We start from the raw sequence: 10,621 nt of genomic DNA on the forward strand, positions 1-10,621 counted from the left end.
AGAGAAATAGAGACAGTGAGAGAGAGAGAGAGAGAGATATATATATAGAGAGAGAGAGAGATATATATATATATATATAGAGAGAGAGAGAGAGATATATATATAGAGAGAGAGAGAGAGAGTGTGTGTGTGTTAAAGAGAGAGAGAGAGTGTGTGTGTGTGTGTTATAAAGAGTTTCCAATGATTTAAACTCTTATTTATAGATATTCATGTCACTTTTACCAGGCATTAACTATCTTTACCAGGCATTAGCGATCTTTTTATAGTGTTTCCTTTGAACCATTATCTTTTTAAGTGATACCCTTTTATCACTAACAACAGCTGCATTTTCCTATTTGCAAGTTATCTCTTTTAATCAAGTAATTCCAAACTACTTGATACCTAGGGTCATCAGTATATTTTTCTTTTAAGTGTGCTAGCAACTCGCTTTCTTGTTGAGTAAAACCCAACTCATTTATCATGGGTGCTCGACTTAGAGCATCTTTCTTACGATCTTAAATTTTCCTTTTCTATATTTGATTTGAAAATCAAACTCTTGTACGATTTCAGTCCATCTAACCTTTCTACTTTTTACCTCCTTTTGAGTACTTAACCATTTAAGACTTTCATGGTCAGACAATACTTTCAAATTGGCACTATACAAATAATGACGCCACTTTTTAACCGCATGCACAATTGCAAATAGTTCTTTTTCATAAGTTGAATAATTAATTTGAGCTTTGTTTAACTTCTACTTTCAAATAATTTAGAATTTTTTTTTGGCAAACAATTTGTTTTTCCTTTATTTCTCTCCTTCTCTTCTCCACTAAAAGTGGCTGTCTTTAAATCTTTGAATACCATACCTTGTTCTCTAGTTTTGGGACCCTCTTCAACTATGGCTCCAATCCCTTTTCTAGAGTTTTTTCTCCTTCTCTTCTCCACTAAAAGTGGCTGTCTTTAAATCTTTGAATACCATACCTTGGTCTCTAGTTTTGGGACCCTCGGCTCCAATCCTTTTTCTAGAGTTTTTTCTCTTCCCTCATCAATGTTTTTAGATATTTCTTTTACTCCCAATCCTGCCGCTCCTCCCATCAAGGAGCTAAGAAGACCCATCATTTTCTCAAGTTTATTCTCTATATTAGAGATTTTTTCTTTCATTTCCTTCATTTCTATATCCTCATACTCATTAAGATCTAAATCTTGCATATCTATTTCATTTGTTTTCGTAATATCCTCTTCCATGTGGAAAGAGGACATTGGTTTTTTCCCCTTCTCCCCATTTTCATCCCGCCTTGAGAAGCCATTTACTCTAAAAATAAGCAAAATGGAAAGTTTCTTACATAGCAAAAAAAAAAGATGCAACACAACGATCTTACTTGGTTGGGTAATTATGAATTGTCTGTAATGATGTGAAGAACAATCCCGTTGATTCCTCCTTGTGTTGATACTTGCTTCAATGATTCTTGAAGGTTGTCATGTACTCCACTTGCTTCATATAGAATCTCCAAAGTATGTCCAATTTATTAGGCAAGAGGTATGCTCAATCAATTAGGCAAGAGGTATGCCCAATCTATTAAGTAATAGGTATTTCTATGGGGAAGATTTGAGAAGTATAAGGATTATGGAAATGAATAGAGAAAGATTAAGGATTAGCTTATGAAAATGAATAGAGAAGAGATTAAGGAGTAGATATTGGAATTAGCAATGAGTAGCTCAATGGAAACATGAAAGAGATAGAACTTAGCTCTGATACTAATGTAATGCTCCTTGCATCAATAGCTTGAGGACTTGTAAGACTAGAACTTCAAATGATTCTCCACCCAACCATATCCCAAATGGACCCTAAACACATGGTTATATAGGCCTACGTGATGCATGGCTTTCCATCTTCAGCCCCTTGACCTTTCAATGGCTAGGCATGGCCCTTTCATTATCCATGCCTCCTCAACTCCCCCTAGAAGGGGGCACCTACTTCTGTAGCCTTTGGGCTTCCCTTATGAACCATCTATTGACCTTAATGCCTATTGACCATTCCTTTAGGTATTTCCAATTTGAAATCCCCTGAACCTTATTTATATGCAAACTTTTACATATAAATAATATTTTCTAGTCTTACCTTATAGTGTTTCCTGTCAATCTCTAACATGGATATTGAAAGTAGATACCAATTGCTTGGAAGGTTGAGTGATAAGATCGAAATATTAACACCAAAGTCATGTCATGATTTTAATGATGAAAAACAATATGTAATAATGCTTAAACGACCTCATCATCAATATAAAATTGATGTGGATAGCAAAGGATAAGGCCACAAGTCTCAAATATTTATATGTAAACAATGGTGCTTTAAGGTACGTTACTCTTAAGCAATGGGCATTTGAGTACTCTTAATAAATGGAAGAATTTATAAAGAGTACTATGTAAGCAATGGGCATAAGAGTACTATGTAAACAATGGTGTTTCGAGGTACATTACTCTTAAGCAATGGGCATTTAAGTACTCTTGATAAATGCTTCCATTTATCAAGAGTACTATGCAAACAATAGTGCTTCAAGGTACATTACTTTTAAGCAATGGGCATTTGAGTACTCTTGATAAATGGAAGCATAGTACCCTCGATCCTCCACATAGAATCCTATGGTATCCAAGGTAAAGTTTTGATTGTGTAGTGGAAATAGAAACAACATTTAAGATAGTGTAGCAAGGATGGCAACAATATTCTTTGGATTGTGAATTTTTTATTGACCAATACTAATAGTGACAAGTTTTTATGGTTAAGAGTAGGCATAAAATAAGTGTGAATCTTTTTCAAGGCTCTATTAGAATTTGAAGAACCTTGCCAATGATTTGAATGCATTGGTGGGTCAAAGAAAGAGCATTTTAAAGTTAAGGCATATGATTTCAAAATGTATTATGAACTAGTCTAAACGCCTATGTATGGGTTTACCAAGGAACATAATTAAGGAGGACTATATTACTATCTCTATGGAAGAGGTGATAAAAGATGCGAGGATAGAGATGTGAGCATATTTTGTAAGAAAAGATAAAAAGAGGAGTGATATAGTTATGAATTCTTTGCTTTCATGAAAAAAGAAGATGTAGATATCCATGCTAAATGCATAAGTGATAAAGATTGGTGAGGGATGAGATAACTTTGTTCTCGGGTTGCATGGCAGATGAGATAACTATGTTCTATAGATTAGCCATCCTTAAATCACAAAGAAATAATATTATTTTTTAACACAAAGGAACCAAAGGATTTTGACATGTCTTCTCCCGTTAATAGATCAACAATTATTGCTCAAACAAAGGATAATGAGACTTTATTAAGTATAAAACACAAGAAGGGTTTACAAGGGAAATTAGTAAGGCGACCCAGCAAAGTAAGAAAAGCTAAAACACAAGAAGGGTTTACAAGGGAAATTAGCAAGGTGGCTTAGCAAAGCAAGGAAAAAAAAAGACAACAAACTACTCCACAAGCACATGGCTGTACCTTTGATGGGTGCTTATCTTATGTCTTATGCTAGGAATGTGCAGATCCCATGCATTTAAGATGGTTGTCACATAGGATTTAAGAGCGTACACAATATGTAACAAAACCCTAAAAGTATTGTAGATATATCCAAGTGATCAAAGTAATTACAAGAGGGTACAATGGATTAATCTAATGAAGAAAAGAGTGTAAGCAAGGGGGTTCACTCATCTAATGCGTATGTCAATGCACAATATTTGTTTTTTCTAAGTTTGGAAAAACAACACATACACAATGGGTAACATGGTCTTTGCATGTAAAACCCCTTTGCATATATAGTTAATAAGGGTTTTTATTGAGGCTTTCTACATATGAAGGGTTGTATAAAGTCTAATTTATCACACACACACACACACACTTTGGTGTAGAATAGCTCTCTTTTTTGTTTTTGAAAAGAATGCTTTTTGTTTAATTTTTAGATTACTTTGTTGTTTTTGTGGTTTTTCATGTTCTTAGGGCTTGCACATAGTTTGTATTAGGCTTAGTTTGCATCCATTGCATCAAACAATGCAATAGAATGTAATTTTTAGTGAATGTTAGCTCTCTTCAGTGTTAAACATAGAACTAAGATCATTAATTCTAGTTTAATTGTGTGTTTGTTGTTGAAATTATTTGGATTAGAGTGTTAGCAAGCATTAGGAGTAGCTTAATCTTTCAAAAAATTTCTTAAAACCATAAAAAAATCCTTGAATTTGACTAATTTCTCTTAATGGATTGGTTTTTGTCATTAAGGGTGATTAATCTTGTTCAAGAGGCCAAAAAATTAGAAAATGTGTTTATTGGGGTCTAAATGGATTATATGAGTAGGCGAAATTGGTATTTTTGAGTGTTTTGAGAGCATCTAGATGCATCAAAACACCTAATCACATCAATTGGAGAAATTTGACTCTCTTTGCTTAATTTTGTCTTAAAAGAGGAGACCATAATTAAGAGTCTAATTGATTCCCTATTTTAGATTAATTTACACAATTATTGATGCACAAAGATTAGCACTCACTTGCTCTATCCAATGATGTGCTCAATTGTGTGAATTAATTAGGGATTAGTGGTTAATTAGAGTCCTTGATTAGTGTAAAAGAGAGAAAGATTAGTAAAAGGATTAATTTTTAATCACTTTTTTATATAACTCATTAAGACTAATGAGCATTCAATGAGTAGATGCTCATGAGTTGTCAAAATTGTCCATTTTCGGGGTCATTTATGAGGGGTGTCATTAAAAGGTTGACTTTTTTTATTCCCACTTATCTTTTTGGAAAAATGCCCATACCCCTTTCCTTTTAAAATTCAAAAAATATTCCCTCCCAAAAAGGGAAATTCGTATTTCCCACTAGACTATATATAAAAAAAATCCGGCTGTGAAAGAAATTCCAGCAAAAAATTCTAGTCGTGAGAAATTCCGGCGAAGAAAATCTGGCCGTGAAAAATTCCGACGAAAAATTTTTGGTCGTGAAAGAAATTTCGGCTGTGGAAAAAAATATCTAGCCCCGTGAAAAATTAGGCGTAAAAAAAAATCTAATTTTCTGTGGTTTGTCGATTCATGGCGTGAATTTAAAGTTTCAGTGCGTGAAACTTTGGAGGCCCGTATCTCCTAAACCGTATATCCGATGAAGGTGCTCTAGGGATCATTGGAAAGCTGACATCGAGCTCTTTAACTTTGAATAGGGCCGTCTGAAGTCAAAATTGACCATTTTGGCCTTCGACCAGTAGCCTCAAAATTCGACCCAGAAATCAAGACAAAAACAATCCAAAAACCACGAAAAATCGTAAAAATTAGCTCGAAAATGATAACGAGGCCATATTCGGGCTACTTTTTGAGGGTCTAAATGACAAAATCACGAACGACTTAGGGAAACAAAGTTGTAGTACTCCAAAAATACTACAACTTCCACATACAGAGTTTTTCAAAATTCCTTTTAGAACACCCATAAAAAACGTTTTGCGAAACATGGAGAAAATTCTTGGAATTTTTTTTCGTCTTGAGACAGTGATGGAAAATAGGTTTTAAGACCTCTTTTTCCATCTGGGAAGCTCCTAGCATACGCTTTTTTTGAAAAAATATCTCTAAGAGGTTCACGTGCATATAGTGCCTAAGCTAATTAGGGCGAACAGGCACCCGTTTGACCCAAGGAAGGGACGCTAAGCCTCTTGAGACTGTAACGGGCTATGGGAGAATACAAAAATAAAATAAAATTGTGATTACTCATTAAGGAGCATTTAGGCACTTCGACATGGCCACGATAGAGGGAGTGCCAAGGATCACACAAGGACTAAATCCAATGGGGGGCTGACATTTTTGAGCCATTGAGATCTATGCTGTAAATTCACCTCCCAATACCATTGGCCATACCTATAACAAGCATGTCATCGGGTTTTACACCCCTTATCGCTTTGATTCCATCGAGCTTTGGCCCCTTGCTTTAACATTCCCGCAAATCCTATAAGTACCAACCCTTTCTTGGATGCCCACACCTTAGACATACTGACTAGTCTAAGAAGGGGGGTGGCCCAAGGACTCACTGAGTCTCTTCCAACAAGAGCACTCACATATGGCCTCAGTGATTCATACAGAAATATGGCCGTACAAATTTCTAAATTTATGGGCAAATATGACGGAACAACAGACCCTGTTTAATTTATTCAAATGTTTGAACAGAGATGTGAAGCCTTTGAAAATCCCAATCGCCCCACTAACGTACATGCGTTGAACTTATGCTTAGGAAAAGCTAGTTCATCGCATGATGCTGACGCGATCAAGACCAACTTTAAAACCTTGAAACAGTCAAAAGAAACGCAAAAGACAATACCTCAACATGGATAGAAGAACATGCTTTAAAACAGAACCCAAAAGAAGGAGAAAAACCTTCTAAAATCAAGAAAAATAAAGGACAACAAACTGTCAAAACCAAGGTCGAATTAAAAGACAAGAAAAGGAGCCTCTAGAGGACATAAACCCAAAAGGGGACATAAACACAAAAGAGCCAAAAGCTATACAAGATGCAGAAGCATCCATCTCAAAGACCACCACACAAACCTCGACACTTATATGTGCGACACGGAATACAAAAAACCAAAAGAAAATTTGATCTCGTCGCATGGAAAACTGACACACCAAAGAAAGTCAGAGAATGAAACAAGTTCTAGTACATCACTAAGTGAGGATGAAACAAGTTCTTACTCTTCGTTCAGTACACCACATAGACCAATCAAGAAACTGGAACCCACCCAACCACCCCAAATGGATAATAATAATCACATGACATATGTGGAATGCAAAAAGCAAGCTCAGGAGAGCATGCTTAGCTTGGTTGAATGTCTTACAGGGGCACCGGTTGTGATTGAGCCTCATAATGCCAATCATAAAACAGCAACCAAAATACAAAGCCTAGATGAGTACCGCTTCCTCTTTCAAGAGGAAGACATACTCTCTACAGAAGAGTCATTTGAAACAGATTATACAAATTATACGCTTGAGAAAGCACGTGAGGAATTCGATAATTCCCTTATAAGATTAAAACAGTCTCTCAAAACCTCATTTGGAGGAATGCTCTTCTCTCATTGTTGTTGGTAAAGCCAGCATCACGTCAGCACTTGCACCTTTAAGGGCTCAACCTAAGTTATACAAGGACATAATGAACTCCATAAAACAGGACTGTGAGGATTCGCAAGTTTCCAAATAGACCTCATTAAGAATTGTCAGAGGGCCAAGTGTGCCAGTGTACTTATTGGGTACTCTTGAAAAAGCTAAAAGCCAAAATGAGGATGAAAGTGAATTGGAGTATGAAACAGAAATGGGATCTAAAGCCGAGTCAATCAAAACTTCCATGGTTCCTTTAGAATATTCTATCATGGTATGGTTGGATTTCCCTACATGCAATGATGTAGGGAAAGCTCCTCTACACAATGACCTACCATCTGTGTCAACGACCGACTCTGATAAAGCATCTACTCCTTCAACCCCATCCTCACCTACTAAGTTCGATTCCAAAACCTCGTAATCAGCATTCTTGAAGAAGTTCCCAGAGCCAAACCATCTATCTCTAACAAGGAAATCAAAGGAAAGACCCCGGAGCCTATGCATCTTTATCCGACAAACCTCATCGAAGGAAACAACCACATGCTCAAAGGCCTCGTTCATCGATAGCCACTCCACAAGAGACTATAACCTCATCATCATCAACAATGTCCATGAGTCTCAAACTTGCAGCCTCGGCACCAACCAAAGTCAAGGAGGGCCCCAAACCTTTCACACCAACCCAAAAGAAAACTCCACCAAGACTACCACAATCACGATATCTTAATAGTATTAAAATGTGGGTGGAGAAGCTGCTACTTGTAGCTCAAGGCTACTATGAAGGTGCTAATCAAATTTGGGTGCCTCGACAATCAAAACCTCTTCCTCAATGCAACACTCAGAGGCTAAGGAAGAAGAAGAGTACTCCACAACACCGTCCACAAAAGCCTATGCGAGTTTCTCAAAGAACTCCACCAATGCAACAAGTGTGGGTACGAAAAACACTATTGCAGGCACAAGGGTGCTACCAAAGAAATACCACAGCTTGGGTACCCAAGCGCATAACAAAGTCCCCTAAGCTTGCACAAAGAAGGAAGCCTCAGCACCAAGCACATCGGCACCAGTTTATAATGTTCATAAAAAATGGGTGCCTATGTCTGTGCTTCAACAACAAGGATACTATGATGGTAATTCCATCATATGGTTGCCTAAATTGAACAATGTGAAGAAAACCTCACCACCGACTTCAACCCCAACAACTTCACCTAAAGTTCGACAAGAATGGAGGCCCAAGCAACGATAACCAAATCACTCAACAACTCTCGTGCATTCAGCACCAACACAAGAGCTTGTGTGTTCAAGCAAACAATCAGTAGTCTTCCCTACTTCCTTGACAACATCTGAGCAACAAATTCAAGAATAAATACCCACATTTGCAACGGAGACTTATGAACGCATCAAGGAAAAAATAACAATGCTCTTGTCACCCCTCTGGATGTGAGAAATAAGTGCATAGGATGCTGTTGCTCACAAGTCATGACCTAGATGACCCATAAAATTTATATATATATATATATAAAAATCTATCGAGGTCAAGACCTGCAATCTCATGAGTTCAGGTTTCTCAAGAAATACAGTCTCACGGCTTAAATACCTGCACTTTTATGATTTAAGCCTCATCACTCACGGATTAAGCCATATCACGCATTAACACTTTCCCAATGATCTTCAATAGCCATTATATATTTGTTAAGCTTATTGCTTACTATTATTTTGGCCAAATTAATGTAGTAGCTGCTCCATGAGTACATATCCATACTCATGCATTGGAGAACATTTGCATCAAAGCCTCACCATCGACAACTTCCAGGTACATCCTTGGATGGGGGGACCATGGTGGGAAAAATCTTGGTCAATTGTAAAATCCATCACCTGGAATTTTCCTTCAAATTACAAACCTCTCCAAACGATGCCACCATCTTGACAAATCAATGATCTTCAATCCTTAGTGAAGATATCTATATTAGCCTCGCAAGTCGACGTAATTCTTTTATCCCTAACAAGTGGCTACTTTAACACAGAGGAGTTCAATAAGAGTCTATATGACTCAATTCTTTTACTTCATGTAAGTCTGCTTCATAAGAGCACTTAAATATACATAAAAACATAAAAAGTACATGGGCAGAAGAAGATAGGAACATGTCCTTCTCAACAACATTTGACAAGAATCCTGCCACACAAAGGGACATCATCAAAGGCTAAATTCTTCAAATGATGAATGTCACTTCAATGAATCAAATGAGGAACTAAGAATCACCATCTCATTCTGATTATTAAGTATATGTTCCTCCGGATCCTTCTCTTCTTCTCTCCCATTATTAACATCTCTTAGTGTCCCCACTAACAAAAATCAAATGTAACCTTGCCAATGGTTGCCAAAAACAAAGTGAGCAAAAAAAGGGCTCACACAAATATAAAAATGCAATCATTCATACAAAACCCACCACCCCGTTAAGAATTCCCAATACACCACTAACCTATTCAATCATTAATTAGATTTTCTTATTTCTTCCAGAGGAACAAAGACCATTGAACGTCATTCATCATCAATGCCATTAACAAAGCTTGTTCATTCTCCCCACACAACGGTCTTCAACGTGATCATGCGGATGCAATTGCCATCAAGAAAGGGGGAATGTTAACACAATTCTAGGGTTAATTAGATCTACCTCCATTATCTTACATCAAGGAGTCACAGTAGATACACCAAAGGGTCATACATTCAAGATATGAAGCCATAGTGTCAAAAGCTACAACTTGGACGGGCGCCCGTAATGGTCATGGAGTATTTATGGTGATTCCCGCTTCAAGAGCATGTGGTAGCAAGATAGAATGAAGTCCTAAGTGATATACTTCATGGATATATTATGAGAGTAGTCATTGTAATAGCACTAGGTCTCTTATGAGCCTAAAGTGCCCGGTCGGTGCCACAGTTTAAGTGAGTGTGAACACTTATGGCCATGTATATATGTGAATTTCTCTCATAATACAAGATACTCTCCCATTGTGCAATTGAGTCTTACTCTTGCTAATCTCTCTCCCTAATGCATGCTAGTGAGTGTGTGTGAGTGAAGTGAGGTGAGAGGAGGGATGAGGACCCATAGTGCAACGCGGTGATGTGACAACGCTCCCGGGAGACGTGGTGGAATTTCTTCTCAAAGGAGTTGTAGAGCTTGGAGACCTCAAGGGTTACGAGCTCGGCCATTTGAAAGATCCTCACAAGAGTTACGGTTCACCAGGTAATCTCTTTTTGGATGTGTTTCAAGAAGGGTTAGGGTGAGCCATAACTACTCATTGTCTTTGAATGGATTGAAGAATGCCAAGAAGCATATGATAAATTGAAGCAAGCACTGGCTAGTGCACCAATTCTGAGACCACCCAACTGGGATCTTATATTCCATGTGCATTGAACTTCACAATAGGATGTGTATTGGCATAGCCTGGTGAGTTTAAATTGGACTACCCAATCTGCTTTGCTAGTCACCAATTGAATGATGCAGAGGTAAATTACACCACCATAGAACGAGAGGGTTTGGCCA

This window comes from Cibotium barometz, chromosome 2, assembly GCF_041138505.1.
Source record: "Cibotium barometz isolate CiBa-2024 chromosome 2, ASM4113850v1, whole genome shotgun sequence".
In the NCBI taxonomy this organism is placed as follows: domain Eukaryota; kingdom Viridiplantae; phylum Streptophyta; class Polypodiopsida; order Cyatheales; family Cibotiaceae; genus Cibotium; species Cibotium barometz.